Here is a 15282-nt window from a genome sequence, read left to right on the forward strand (position 1 = left end):
TGTCTTATTCCAAAACTGTTTATTTTTCAGAGATTTATACTGGCATTACATTGAGCTGTGAAACAAGATGGCAGTAATCAAAATCTTTGACCTTTGTGGGGACATTTGTTTGGTCCCATGGGAAAACAAGCTTGAAAAAATGCAGAAATCAAAGAGCACCAAAATGACACGAATTTCATCATAAAATTAACAGAATTTAAAAGTTAAGACTTTGTTTCTTGTTGAAAAAAAAAAACCTAAACATTGAGCTTCCTGCAATTACTGGTGATTAATATTGGTTACAAGTGTATATGCGTACCAAACTGAAAGACATGTACCAAAAATACAGCAGTATATGAATGTGTACTGTTACACTCCTATTGTTTGAAATTAATTTCTCTTGATATAAGTTCTGTTTAAATTAGTTTATTTTGATGGACTCATGGCTGCAGTATTATTTCAGTAGTGTTGTAGAGAAGAAAAAACAATCCCTGAGTCCCTTATAATATGAGGACATGGCATTACTACACCTACTCTGTGCTCTCTTTTCACAAATAATTAAAATAAACAATTTTTAAAAGAAAAGAAATTTGGACTCTGATAAATTATTGCCCCCCTTGTTGAGGTTGCTACCTCATTGCATAATCCTACTGGGAAATGGGGTAATAATCTGGCTGGGTGTCAGAATTCAGCAATTAGGGCTCCAACAACTAATTGATAAAATTCATTAGTATCGATGATGTACTTTGATTATGGATTTGTTGTGTCTGGCGGCTGTGCCTTGAAAACAAGCAGCCAGTCACGTTGCTTTACAAGGGGTGTGTTGTAGTGCTGACACTGAAGTTGAGATCGTTCATCAGCTTAGTGCTAGTCTGTGATTGAATCAGAAAAAAATGCTCGAGTGTGGTTTCTCAAACTTAAAAAGTCACACATGTCACGTGTCTTTACGGGATCTTTACAGGATGTGTGTGAACAGGCAGCTGCTGAGGCCCTGTTCCCATCTGGTATTAAGATCCGTTTTGGTCGATCGGATCACAAGTAGACGAGGTAGACTCATTCCCGTTTACACTTGCTGTTTTACTCCATCTTTTTTGTCCACTTTCAACCACTTCTGTCCTGATTTCTTCAAGGGGAGAGTCTATGAGTGGGTAAATGTATGTTTTTTTTCAGATCTTTCGATCAAATGGTTACTACATATGAACGCGCATGGAGATGACGGAAAAACATACGGGGAACAGCAGCTTTTGTTTCTACTTTGACAGCCACAAGACCAGCCAAACGGTGTGAGTGTGTGTTAGAAATCAGGAATGGTGACACCGTGTCTACACTGGACGCGAGCGGCGTGATGCGGCGCGTCAAAAGACAATAGAACCCATTATAATCAGTGATATTGTCTACACTGGACAAATTCCCGACAGTAAATGTATTCCCCATTCTATTTCTGACGTAGTACAAGTGCTTTGCAGCGGTCGTTTTGTCGCATTCAGTGTTGACAGCTTTTAGCTGTTGCAGCGTGGGACGATGCAAAGTGAAAGACACGGTGTGAGAGAACATTGTGCTTGGTACATTTTCCGTCTTCAAACCAAACTTGTGTCTTCAGCTGATCCCTTCTGGCTAGCACGCTTCCCATAATGTTTACACGTTAAGTCGGTAGGAAGAGAGTAGGCAGTCTTTAGTGGCTGTTTGTACATATTCGACCACTATGAAAGAAATCTGATCGAATGTGTTTTCGACTACCTCTGGAAGTGGTCGAAAGTGAACAAGCTCAAAACGTTTTAGAACCTGTTTACACCTGTATTTAGAGTCGTCCACTTCCGATTGATCCAAACGCATCTTAATACCAGTTGGAAACAGGACCTGAGATGTTCCAAGGAGCCTTTCCCCAGACACATGGGAGCAGGAGGGTGTTTCACTTTTGCCACTAGATTCGTGGAGGTTCACTGGACTTGGTAGTGTGTTGTACGTTATGTAAATAAGAGGTTCATTGTGTAGTTAGCTTCACTGATTAACCCTTAAATGCATACATTGGGTCTTTAGTGACCCGGGACGTCATTCACTACCCTCCTCCTCGTTCATTTTTTAAAGCCTTTTTTTTCAACCTTCTTGGTATTCCTCAATCAATTCATTATAAAGAATATGACAAGAAAAAAATCATAAAATTATAAAAGAATGCCTATTTTTGTATTCATTTTTTGTAAAAATTGTATAGGGTCGCTAACGACTCGAGGTGTGTATGAGTGTACATATATTTTTTTCTGCACAACAATAACTGAATCTTAGATGACGGAATAAGTGCAATTCACCGTTATTCCACAAGGTGGCAATGTCTGATACACAATGCTGAAGTGACAACTCATTCAGACAGAAAACTAAATAATAAGAAAAACATGAAATGGCTCAGCGATTTACTGCAGAGCAAGTACTGAACGGTATCAAATATGACTGTAACTGTTACTGGATGGATCTGGTGAAGCTGTTAGCGATCGAAATATTGCTTTTGAAGATGTTGAAAATTATATCGTTTTGAGAATACGTTTGAGATCGCGAATGGGCTCATATTCGTGACCTCAAACATAAAACTAGCCTATTATTTGCTGAATTTACTGGGAAATGAGTTCTGACGAGGACAGTGATGATGGCATAAAACATCTGCTCAAACGGAGCCCTTTCAAGCTCCAAAATGTAACAAAATATGCTTTATTTTATTCTTCTGTAATTGTTACTCTAATATCAGAGGAGTTTTATATTATCGCGACAGGTAGAGATCCTTCCGTGTTAGATATAGATCCGGGTCGATAAAGACATGAATATGTAAGAATGATTGGCGAAACAGTCATGCATTTAAGGGTTAATATAACAGAACTTTGTGAGATCACGTTCATTGAATCAGTGAAAGTTTTTAGAATATAAAGGTAGTGTTTTTGCACGTTGTTAGGCGATATATAATAATTAATATTCCGAATTTGGATTTTTAAATTTTTGGTTTTCCATAATCTGCAAGCGGCCACATACATGTATAATAAATAGTCCCATCCCCATATAAATCAAGCGGCAACCTGACTGACTGCAATTCATCGACTGGCCAGAGCAGAATCTTATTGAGTCCCATGTTAAAATGCCCAACGTTACAGCAGAATAAAACATGTTTACAGCCTGGATCAAATTGTGTTTTTTGTCTATACAGCTAATCTTTCCCTTCATGACAACTCTGAGGGGGGTAAATTTTTTTATAACTCATCCTTTTAAATTATATTAAGCCTTAAAGTTCTGCATAATTAAGAGCGTGGTCATTTGAGTGACAGGTAGATTGCAGCTGCTGTCTGTGAGCCGTCATGTTACCTCAGCTAATTCCAGCCGCTAAATTTGGCATCTCTGCCTGGATTATTTTATACAATTATAAAATAAATGGCTTGCTGCATTAATGGTCGAGACTCAAGACAGATGTGCATCACATGCGGAAGATCAGAACACACATTGTTGGATCGTGGCATTGGCTTAGAGTTTTGTTCCTGAGATTTACTACAATGACAGTGTAATATTAAACTCTGACAGCATTGCTTTTTATATAACTAAAACTGCTGCACTATTTTGAAAAATTATATTTTGGATACGGTTCATTTGTTTGTGAGAGTCTAATGTACGATCATATACAGTTTTACAACATAAATGCTGCTCAGGTTGCATCATTTCTTGAAGAATGATGATGGAGAGCAGATCATTCAGAAGAAATGTAATGCAAACAATGGATAATATATCAATATTTCATGGATTTAATGCTTTTTCGCTTCAAAAATGCACTTCAGAAATCTACAGGTGACGTCACGGACACCGAGTCCATACTTTTTACAGTCTATTATATAAATGTGACACGGAACTATTTCATGGAAATCTATAAAAAGTAACCAGCAGACTCTTCTCTGTTCTGCATTTGTTTAAAACAGGTGATTCCCCGGAGGTTTGAGATTTAGTGGTTCCATGTCGTTGCGACAACTAACCTGTGCAACTCCCACACCAGACACGACTCAAAGTAGCCGGAGCAACTTCTATTTACAGATACGACGAGATATTCATGAGTGAGTGACGCATGTATTCAATATCCTGACAAAACCGTCCTGTCAAGTCTAAAATATAAACACTTATAATAGGATCTGGGTAAGACAAATACACATTTTGGAAGAAGGATTTTGAAAAAAGAGTTACATTGTGTACCTTTAAGGAAAAAGTAAAAGAAAGTATAAAACTGCTTATTGGATGATTTAAAAGGAATCAAATAAATTCACATGCACCCAGAGTACTTGGAATACAACCTAACATCAATTTATACAATTTAAGAAACATTAAGGAATATCAGGACAAAACGGGAAAAAAAGAGTTCATATAACAAAAGCTTGGGTTCAATAAAATCTCTGTCTCTGTCATACAAAAATGTATACAACTATATTATATTAAAACTTCATCACTATTTAAATGTATATTTTTCATTTCAATACCTTGTAGTTTTTAATTAACTTTTCAGCAAGCTGGTTTTGATTCATCATCTTCAGGATGTCCACTGTGTGCTCCAAAGCCTCGTTTTGTTCAAAACTATTCACCATCTGATCCACTATGTCAATGTTATCTGCATTCTCAAGGAGAGAGGCTGAAACTAACCCACGTTGTTTCAAATACCACTTGAACCTCTTTAAATTGTAACTGTCCAAATCATCCAGGATTTGCAGAAGCTGCTCTGGAACAGATGCCATCTTCTCTGCAGGGGTCTGTGATATATAAGGTCAGAAGTTATGTAAGTTAGTAAAGAGACAATGCAATATAATTTATTTAAGTGTTGAAAAGTTCTTTCTAAAAAAAAAAGCTAATCAATAAGACATGTATAATGTATTGCTGACATGCAGTTTTATATTCCTTATTTAGTCATTTTATTGCTATTTATTTAGGTGATTTTGGTTATGTAATAATAATAACAAAGAGACACCTAAGTAAAGAAAAAGGCGAACAAATGGAGGGGGTGGGATGGATGGCAGGCAGTGGGAGTGGAATCACTCAAAAAGCCCCCTGTCTGAATATAATTACCAGTGGGTAAAGATCCTCCCCGAGAGCTACTCACAATGACGTCTGATATTTCACCAGTGCTTTCTCGTCCTGTTGGAGAAACAGTGAAAAATCTAAGTGTATCTTACATTGCTGTTGCTGAGATAACCTATCTAAAAATTTTGGACACAAAAACTTATGAAACAAAAAATTGGATGGATGTGAAAAGCTTGTGTTTTTGATGAGATTTATGATGATTTTTGGCAGACAACCCTAGTGAAAAATAAATATACTAAAAATCTATTTGAAATACATTTATTTTATGCTAAGTCTACTACAATTGCATTTACATTTGCATGTACTTAATATAAATACCCTGCAATTGTACTTTTAGTATACTAAATTGGTATACTTAAAGTCTGCTAAACTGGAACAAGTATTTTTGTGTTGAGGTCCAATTAAAGATATACTTAAGTATGTAACGTCTGTTGCAACACCAACCAACTTTGGAATTTTCAGAATGCTTTTAGCCTCCTGAACTGTGTAGGTAAATCACGAATCGGCTCCGGCCGGTCTAAGAGTGACTGTGACTCTTGGCATCTTTGTGGACCCGCTGAAGTTAACAGAGAACCCCAGTCCCCAGCTCTGGTGACTTCAAAAGAATAACCCATGTGGGTTAAGGACAATGTGGCCAGGGGCCAGACCAGCCAAATCCCAATACACACCACACACACAGACACACAGACACGTATGAAGATTTTTATGTACAAAATATGACTGTGCCAAGGTGTACCCGCCGCTGTACTTTGAGCTGCATTTATGTATCCCTAGCGTATAAGCTTAGTTATGACTGTAGTCGTGTTAGTTGTTATTCTAAAAGATAAAATTTGAGTATTAGCTGTTTATGTTTTTGCCACCTGACAAGTTTGGTTTCTTTGTAAAGCTCTCTTTATGCCTTATTCAACAATGTATGTCACATTACTGTAAAATGCATTGTTCTATTTTTAATGGTACTTCGAAGAAAAATGTACTCTGATCTAACACTTGGCAGGAACAGGCCCTGACGTGGCAGGCATGGCGGGAACAGGCCCTGGCGTGGCTGGCATGGTGGGAGCAGGCACTGGCGTGGAAGGTACTGTGGGATTGTGAGGCTCCTCATCCACAAATCCCACAGTAAATGAGGATCCACATAATAGCAGGGCGTGGTCAATGTACTGGGCCAGGGAAAAGTGAATTTTCCCCCCAGGCAGTTGTGAACGAAGGGGTTCATTTAATCCAAACCAAAAAATGTCCTTGAGTGCCACATCATTAAAATCCACACGGTGGCTAGCATCACAAAAATCCTGCACATATTCCTCAATCAAACGTTTACCTTGACGAAGGCTCAGGAGGTAAACCGCTGGGTTCATGGTGGGTCTAGCTTTCTGTAACAGAAGGATCCACTGGAGGCGAGTGTAGTTAGAACCCAAGTGCAGTTTAATGATAACACCCCAGAACATGAACAAAAACAAAGACGTGACTTGACATGGCATGGCTTGACTTGACTTTAGACACTGACACTGACACTCACCAAAAGCAGGTTACATATAAACAAAGCTAGACCAGATTACAATGAAACATTAGTCTTTTTGTATAAATAGCCCTCATGACAAACAAGGAACACCTGTGAACAATCAAGACAAAGAACCAAAGACAGGACAGAACTGAAACCACATGACTAAAGCAACCAATGACAAAATGACACAAGAGACAGGGGAAGCACATGACATGATCACATGAGGGCAATGGGAAATCACATGACACAAAACACATGGCAAAACAAGGAAAACAAACAGAGCAATGAAACCAAGTATAACAATAAAATAAACCATAACACGTGAACATGAAACAATACCAAAACAAGACATGACACATATACACGCCATAAAGTGCGTATCATATGCACGCAGAAAACTGCGTATCATATGCACGCAGAAAACTGCGTACCATAAGCACGCCAAAACTCATTTTGGCGTATATATTCTATGAGATTACACACTTGTACTATTGATACGCATTCTCATGTGATCGTGTTGCCTAACTAATACATTATTAAAGGCAAGTGAACCGACTGTAAAAAAAACAAATACTGTACACCAATTACAAGCATAGACAAATAAAACAAAAAGTTAAAAATAAGGTCTAACTGTAGTATTCATTTGTAAAATTTCACTGTATAAATTTAATATAGATTAATCTTTGTTAAAGTTGTGTTTTGTTGTTTGATTTACATGACAGACAACAGCAGTTATTTATAGGTCGCAGTCACTTTTAGAGTAAGACTCCATTTAAACTTCGGGGTTAACTCCCTTCCCTTCGTTCAGCGGCTATAGTGAGTAAACAAATTAGAACTTGATTTGGTCCGAAGATTTATTGTTTACAATAGTTGAACGGTGATTAACAGTACAGTCACATAACAGTGCTCTGGTCATGAAAAACACGTTCCCTCTCCTCTTTCTCTCTTCCCACCCACCCAAAAGCCAAACTGTTATTAAAGGACCTTGTACAATCTAAGTCAGTAGTTAGTCATTTACAACACCTAGGCAACCGGAGCATAGAACAATTCAAAATGAAATATCGAGGTTTACAGGTAGTAGTTTCCTCTCCCAATACAAAAATTGTTATGAAACACTTTTTTTTTTCTATAAAATAACTCTTTAACTTCAATCACTAAAATAAACAGCACACTATAAGCATTGCCTGACAACCTTCATCTCTGGAACGGTCCATAAACCTGATCAACTCAGTGAGCTACCCATTCACCAAACCTGTCAGGAGGTCTCAGTCTGCGTTTCGGCCTAGAGTGTTGCTGAATGGTCTTTCCTCTCCTGCAATGGAAAATATTCCAGACAGCTCCAGGTCTGCAGAATCCATGTCAATGACTGGGGGTGGCACCTCCACCGGTGCCAAGGTCCCGGCCAGCTCCATGGCCCAAGTGTTGTCCAGAGGTTCGCGACTACGATAGGGTTTCAATTGATCATGATGAGCTTTTGTCTTTGGCCCCTTTTGTATGTGATACACAAGATCATCCAGCTGTCCCAGGATGAAGAATGGCCCCTTGTATGACGGAAGGAATTTCCTGATTTTGTTCTTGGCCCTCCATGTGCCCTTAATGAGGTACCACACAGCATCTCCAACTTCAAACCGTGTGCGACAGCAACACTTGTCATACTGTATCTTTGCACGTTCCACTGACTCATCGAGCACATCTCTGGCGACCTGATGTGCCAGCTCAAGGCATTGTCGGAGGTGCAGGACATACTCAGGGGCAGCAGAAGCTGTGTCAGAGTGAGGGGGTAAACCGGCTACCAGGTCCACTGGTTTGCTCACCTCCCATCCGAACATCATATAATTAGGGGTGAGGTGAGTAGTACTGTGCTTGGTTGCTCTGTAGGCCATAACTGCATAAGGAATCATAAGATCCCAGTCCCAGTGGCAGCATTCAGCTGTTGTGGCCAAGATCTGTTTTAGAGTGAAATTGATTCGTTCCACCTGGCCATCAGGCTGTGGCCGAAATGGTGCGGTGTGTGTCTTTTTAATGCCAAACAGCGAGCACATTTTCTGAAACACTTCAGACTCAAAATTTCACCCTTGGTCACTGTGCAATACCTGTGGAGCCCCATAACGACACACCCACTCTGAAGCAAGAACTTCAGCCATGGTTTCAGCTTTATCATTAGCCAGGGCAAAGGCATTTTGTGAAGTAGTCCTGTATCACCACTCTCATTCAGAGGCCCCATAATGTCCAGTGCAACACATTCTATAGGGGCTCCTACTCTGACACTTCCCATAGGAGCATGTGGTTTCTTACGGGGCCTAGCCTTGGACACACAACATAAACTCCAATCATCTGGTCTGACACCAGAGGGCGATATCCTCTCTCATCCAGTACTAGTAGTATCGAGTCTGGAGCCGTGCCACTGTGCACTCAACTCCAAAATGTCTGCTGATCAGTCCATCATGCATCTGCTTCATGACTGCAGAAACATGGGGTAACACTATTTGTGGGTAAAACTGGACATCATCCAGGTGTAACAATTAAGTCAGAAGTCACATAAATAAATGAAGAGGGATCAATCACCAATTAATACAGCCTTGTATTTCCCTTGTTGTCAAAACATACAGTTTTTGAACACCTCCAATTTCTTGACAAAAGTACATAAAGCAGAATTATCGACTTTTCACCATTAGAAGCAAGTTCTTATAAATGTCCACCCAACATTAAAGTCCTGAGTTACCACCAATGTCCTTGGATCATCATTCCATTGTAGATGCTAAAAGCATGAGATGGTAGTTCACCCATCACACAGGTTAATCCAAAGTTTGTAATGGAGCTCAGATGTAATCCCAAATTGAGTAGAAACACAAATCAAAATCTTGAACAAGATGAGATGTCCTCAAAAGGAAGTAGATACAAAAAACCCTCTGGACAAAAAAAACAAACAATACAACACGAGGTTCAGCAAACAGAATACATTTCCCACTAAAACCTCTAATGAAGATAAAGAAACCAATAAACTGACATTGAGATGTAGAACATAAATGTTCCTCAGCCAGAGTTTCCAAGAACAAAGCATGGAGAGAGCAAATGCTCCCAGCTAACAGGGCTGCGTTCCACTCCAGTTTTAGACACACACTCGCAAACTTCCCTACACACTTCCCCTCTGGGGAATCCCTGCCGCCATTTTGAAGTGCGTTCCACTTCGTGAAGTGGACGAGGGAAGTTTACATGGACAGACCCTCGCTCCCTCGGTTAAAATACTTCACATGTACACTTTAGGCAGCTCCATAACCCACAATGCAACACGATTATGACGTCACCGCATATCGCGTTTAATTTACCCTACCACAAACAATTCTATGATATATTAATTATTTTTTTAAAACATTTAAAACACACATATATACATATAGAATGCTGTATTAAACAAATTTGTAAGGGGAAAAAATAAATAATAAATCAGCTCCATTGCGGATTCCAAGTGATCAAGGGCTTAGGACGTTCCAGTTCAGCCCATTGCAAAGGTTCCGCCAGAAGTGGGCACTCGTGCAACGTAAGCAATGACGTACATCCGAGTCAACGAGACCAAGGGAAGTTAGCGAGGGAAGGGCATTTAAAAACCAAACTGGAACGCAGCCCAGGTATCTCTCACTCACACTTCCTCCTTCCTTTTACTCTCTAGCCTAGAGAAATCTCCCTGATAATGACCCCCTAGTGCCCTCTAATGGCAGGGAGTACAATTACAACTTACAGAAAGTATAGGAGACAGGTAACGGTTCACTGGAACTGTTACACAGGCAATAGCACCGCCTGACCAAAACGCCATCTCGGATGTAGAGCCATCTCCACTGGCTTTATTATGTTTTTGTGGCTGGACTGTAATGGGCAATAATAGCCCATGTTGGCCGCTCTCCACTAGCATCCATCCACGCCCTGATAGGCACGATGTCTGGATCAGTCTTTTAAACCTCTTGTAGTTACTCTGGGGACCAGCCACAAAAAAAAACACATCCTTATCAGTCTTAGTCACACAGATTTTTTTCATGGGTTACCCCCACTGGACATTTCGTTACTGGGGCTGGTTGCCCCTCTACCCCCACTGGACTCTGCAGCTCCTTCCTGACAACAGAGTCCAAACTACACTGCACAGCTTGGTGACAAAGGTTCTTGGGTTGAGAAGCAAGGCCTGGAAGCTTACAAGGGCAGGACTGATGGCACAACTGTCTAGAGAGGCTATCTGCATTACTGTGGAACTGACCAGGGCAGTGAATGATCTCAAAATCATACTCCCCAAGCATCTTCAACCACCTGGCGAGCTGACCTTCTGGTTCTCTCATTGTGAGCCAACAAAGACTGTCGTAATCAGTACGTACAGTAAAATGACATCCCAGGAGGTACTGTCGGAAATGTGAGACGAATTCCACTACGGCCAGTTGCTCCCGTCGTGTAGTACAATAATTCTGTTCAGTTTTGGAAAACGTTTTAGCACTGTATAGTACAGCAGTGCTATGCTTACTGCTCTCGCTCCGGCTTATTCCACCGGTTATTTCGCTGTGCGCTCACCATTGCTGCTGCTGCCGTTGTCTGCGGGTCCTGCCGGAGTCCAGTGTTAAACCGTTCCTGCTCTGTCCCTGACCGTGGTCTGAGATGACAGGGGACACTTTTCACAGCTCCAGGGCTGAAGTAGCTTTCTATTTAAAATATGGGGTTAACTTCCATTCCCTTTGTTCAACGGCTATAGTGAATAAACAAATTACAACTTGATTTGGTCCAAAGATTTATTGTTTACAATAGTTGAACGGCGATTAACAGTACAGGCACATAACAGTGCTCTGGTTGTGACAACACGTTCGCTCCACTCTCTCTCTCTCTTCCCTCTCAAAAGCAAAACTGCTATTAAAGGACCTGCACTGTTTAACAACAACACGTGCAAATGATAACCTTTTACTCTACTGCGGTGAAATTTGCAATTGATCCGCGAATCACATGCATGCCGAACCATGGGGCTTGGTCGGTATGGATCACGGATCAACAACGTCAGCAGACGAGCAGATAAGCCCAGAATATGAACGCAACACGTTTTCTTTATAATGGTTTTAAATGAAACAAAAAAAGCTTAACGAGAAATCTTGTGTTGCATTAATATTCTATTCATTTGTTTGCCAGTACAAAGTATGCATAATAAATAAGGTGTATACTGAATTTAGTCTTTTAATATCACTGTCTTACTACATTAGATCTCATTACAATCCTGGTAAAAACAACTGGCGGGCAATGGAAGAAAGCCTTGTTTTGCCCACCAGGGGGGCGTTCCCCTCAGGGCGTGACAACACGTGAAAACTATCAATAGAGTCTCCAAGACAAGACAAACCTCCAAACCACTATAATCTTCTCTCAACAGCTTTATTTATTAACTTGAATCAGAGGTCTTCAGGCACTCACACTACCCACTGATCCACTTCGCTGTGAATTATTCCTTTACAACACAAAATCAAAAACAAGAGTGTGTGGATCATCATTTATCAGTCACTACTCACCATTAATCCTTTTGAAAACCGCTAAACCAAAAGCTGCCAGCACAAGCACAACTCCAATCCCTGCTCCAATCACTGCTTCAATCACTGCTTTAATCACTGCTTCAATCCCTGCTCCAATCCCTGCTCCAATCCTTGCTCCAATCACTGCTCCAGTGGGAGTCTCTGGCGGGCAGTCCCAGCATTTTCCATCTATACAAATGCAAAGAAGATGAAAATACTTTTAATTAATTAAGGATATCACAAAAAGAGAAATTACAAATTTACAACTTAAAATTATTTTTTATTCTAATATCAGGTGATATTTCTGCCTTTCGGTGTAACTGCTTTAATTACCCCATATGTTGATAATTGGTTCTTTGAGGGTTCTGTGGGACACCCAACAATAATATACTGCTCTTTCATCCCCCTCCTTGATCTTCACACTCTTCCTCAACTGGAAGGATCCATCATGGTTTGGTCTGGTTCCTGTGGATTTTGGTCTCATGTTCAGGCAGAGATGCGCGATATTTCCTAATGTTCATTATCAAGTCTTGGTGGTAGAAGCCAGTGGCCATACAGGTGAGTTTCAGCCTGGTTTTTGTACTTGATATACATTTTTGCAAACATATAAACATCTGGAGGAGCTGAAAACACAGGAATCACTTCATCAATCAGTTTCATCTCTATAACATCTGCTGATAATCTACAAATACATTCACTCACATGTGTTTCTGAGATTCTCGTCTCTATATTCTCTGTATTTTTTGAGCCAGTCCACACACTCTTTCTCCAGGTATCCTTTGGTGTATTGGTTTATCGGCATATTGTCCCATTTTCTCTTGGTTGGTAGAGCTGCAACAACTGGAGCGACCCATTGAGACTCGTTAATATCAAAAGACAAGAAGTTTCCTCCATCATAGCCGTACTCAGAAATGCCTTTGAGAAACTTCACTTCATCTCCCTGCAGCTCAACTTCACAACCTTGTCTCAACTGAAGAACATGGAGATCTGAAATTGAGAAGAGTCAAAATGTCTGGTGTGTCTTAATAAAAATCATGTGCAGGTTAAACAGTATGAATGTCTCTTACCTGATTTATTGTGTTTCATGCGGTCCATCACAATCTGGACATCCATATTAAAACACAGTTCTTTACCCACTGTGGACTGAGTGTTTTTATCCCAGTAATCCACCGGCAGTTTCTCTCTCATCCAGGACTGTTTGGGAATCATTCTCTTTTTTTCACTATTGTAATAGTCGATCTGTGTGTCGTCCAGCAGACCCATAGCACTGAATTCATAGATGCCCGGCAGATCCACAGGTTTAGACAAGCCCGTGTAAATGTAATACAGCGAGTGTCTCTCTGCAATCAAGAGGAGTAAAATATGCATGAAATAACTGATCACTGAAGTGTAAATGTGATAAAAGAACTAAGTTCCTGGAAGAGGAAGCAGTTAAAACATGAGGTGTGTAAAGCACATAAAACACAGTGAAGATCTTCCAGCTACAGAAAGATGCATGAGTAACACTTAAGTATGGGGAAAACATATTCACTATTAACTGAGTATGACTTTTGACTTGGGTAAAGTTGGTTTTATATTCGCACATTCGGACTTCTGATAAATTCAGACTTTCCAATAAATGTGCAAGAAATTAATGTTTGCGAAATTTAAGCAGCGACATGATATTGACAACCAACGATTGTCAACATTTTTCACAGTCGATCAAAATAGGCAAGTATTGTTTTAATGGCATATTTACTTATGAATGTCCACTGAATGTCCAATCTAGTGTGATTAACAAGGCTATTGAATACGGATGTCCGAATGTGCCAATATAAAACCAACTTTACCCAAGTTGACTTTGCCTCAGTTAACTCATTTACTTAATTTAATATGTGCTTTATGAGTATTAATAAACAGCAAATATCATAGTAATATGCAAGCTAATTAACAAATAATTAAAAAATGTTGATGTTATGAAAAGATGTTATTCTTTTAATAAAGTAATGTCTGTAATAACATGCTGACGTCAGTCACATATTAATAATATTGATCGCAGTTAGGTCAAGTTATTAGTGGATGCTTTGTTTAGTTAACAAAACTCGTAAACTTAGTTATATGAGTATATAAACATAAATTTATATTTCATGCACAATGTCTGTAGTTACAAAGCCGTTTTAGATCAGGAAGCGTAAAAGTTTTACTTTCATTTTTGTTCTCTGATAAACTCAATGAAAGTTAATCATTTACCTGCTTGAGCTGAACGCAAAGTCCCATTAAGAAGAAAAACACAAAACAGAGCGATTCTGTCGAAACCCGTGCCCATAGTCCAAAATCCTTATGTGAATTTTACTGATGTTTACATTAGGGATGGGTAGTTTGACACCCAGTGTTGGCACACATCTCGAGTTTTTGACACACTAGTGCTTTCAAAACAGTGGCTGCGTCCGCAATCGCCTACTCAAAGAGTAGGTACTTAATTTCATTAAGTACTTACTTAACGAGCGCTAAAAGAGTAGGTAGGCTACTTAACAGCCAAATCTCGAGTAGAATGAGATCCGGATATAATCCGCCATGTTGACGTTATCATGTGACCTACGACGTTATCAGAAGCGCAACAACTTAAAAGATATGAGTGACAGGTTTAATTCTTCTATCTGTAAATATCTTGATATTGATCAAACTTGCTTATTTTGTGGTCTTGTTGAAGAAACAGCTGCCCAGTAATTTTGTAATTGTAGTACAACTAATATATTTTGGGTTAAAGTTCTTATATTTAACTACTAATGTGACCCACAGTTTATTTGTTACGAAAACCCAAATTTGCAGGAATATTGTTAATTTCTTTATTTTATATAAAAAAATGTTCATCCACAAGCAAAAGTGGCATCTCTTTTACGTTTTCCTATTTTTCTTGTTGAATTAGCTCTAGTTTCATCCCTCAGGCTTATAAATAATAAAAAAATAATTAAAATATTTTTTTATGCATTATGGTGTATTCAAAATATTGAATCTTGTCATCATGCTTTATGTCTGTATATATCTCAAACTATGATGTATACAAACAAGTTTTTTTTGTTGTTGTTGTTGTCATTATTATTGTTCATTGTTAAAGATAAAACCATGGTATTTTCCCAGATCTTGTATGTAATTATAGGTCCTGCAATACAAATAAAGACATGAGCACAGTACCACAGCACCAGTAACTCCCAAGGCATC

At 39.3% G+C, this 15282-nt stretch overlaps 1 pseudogene; it reads right to left on the reverse strand.

The window, feature by feature from the left end:
• Positions 1-3265: 3265 nt before the first annotated feature.
• The window catches only part of LOC125280200, a 128924-nt pseudogene continuing 116907 nt past the window's right edge, over positions 3266-15282 (reverse strand).

The sequence above is a fragment of the Megalobrama amblycephala genome, linkage group LG1 (assembly GCF_018812025.1).
Source record: "Megalobrama amblycephala isolate DHTTF-2021 linkage group LG1, ASM1881202v1, whole genome shotgun sequence".
Taxonomy (NCBI): Eukaryota; Metazoa; Chordata; class Actinopteri; order Cypriniformes; family Xenocyprididae; genus Megalobrama; species Megalobrama amblycephala.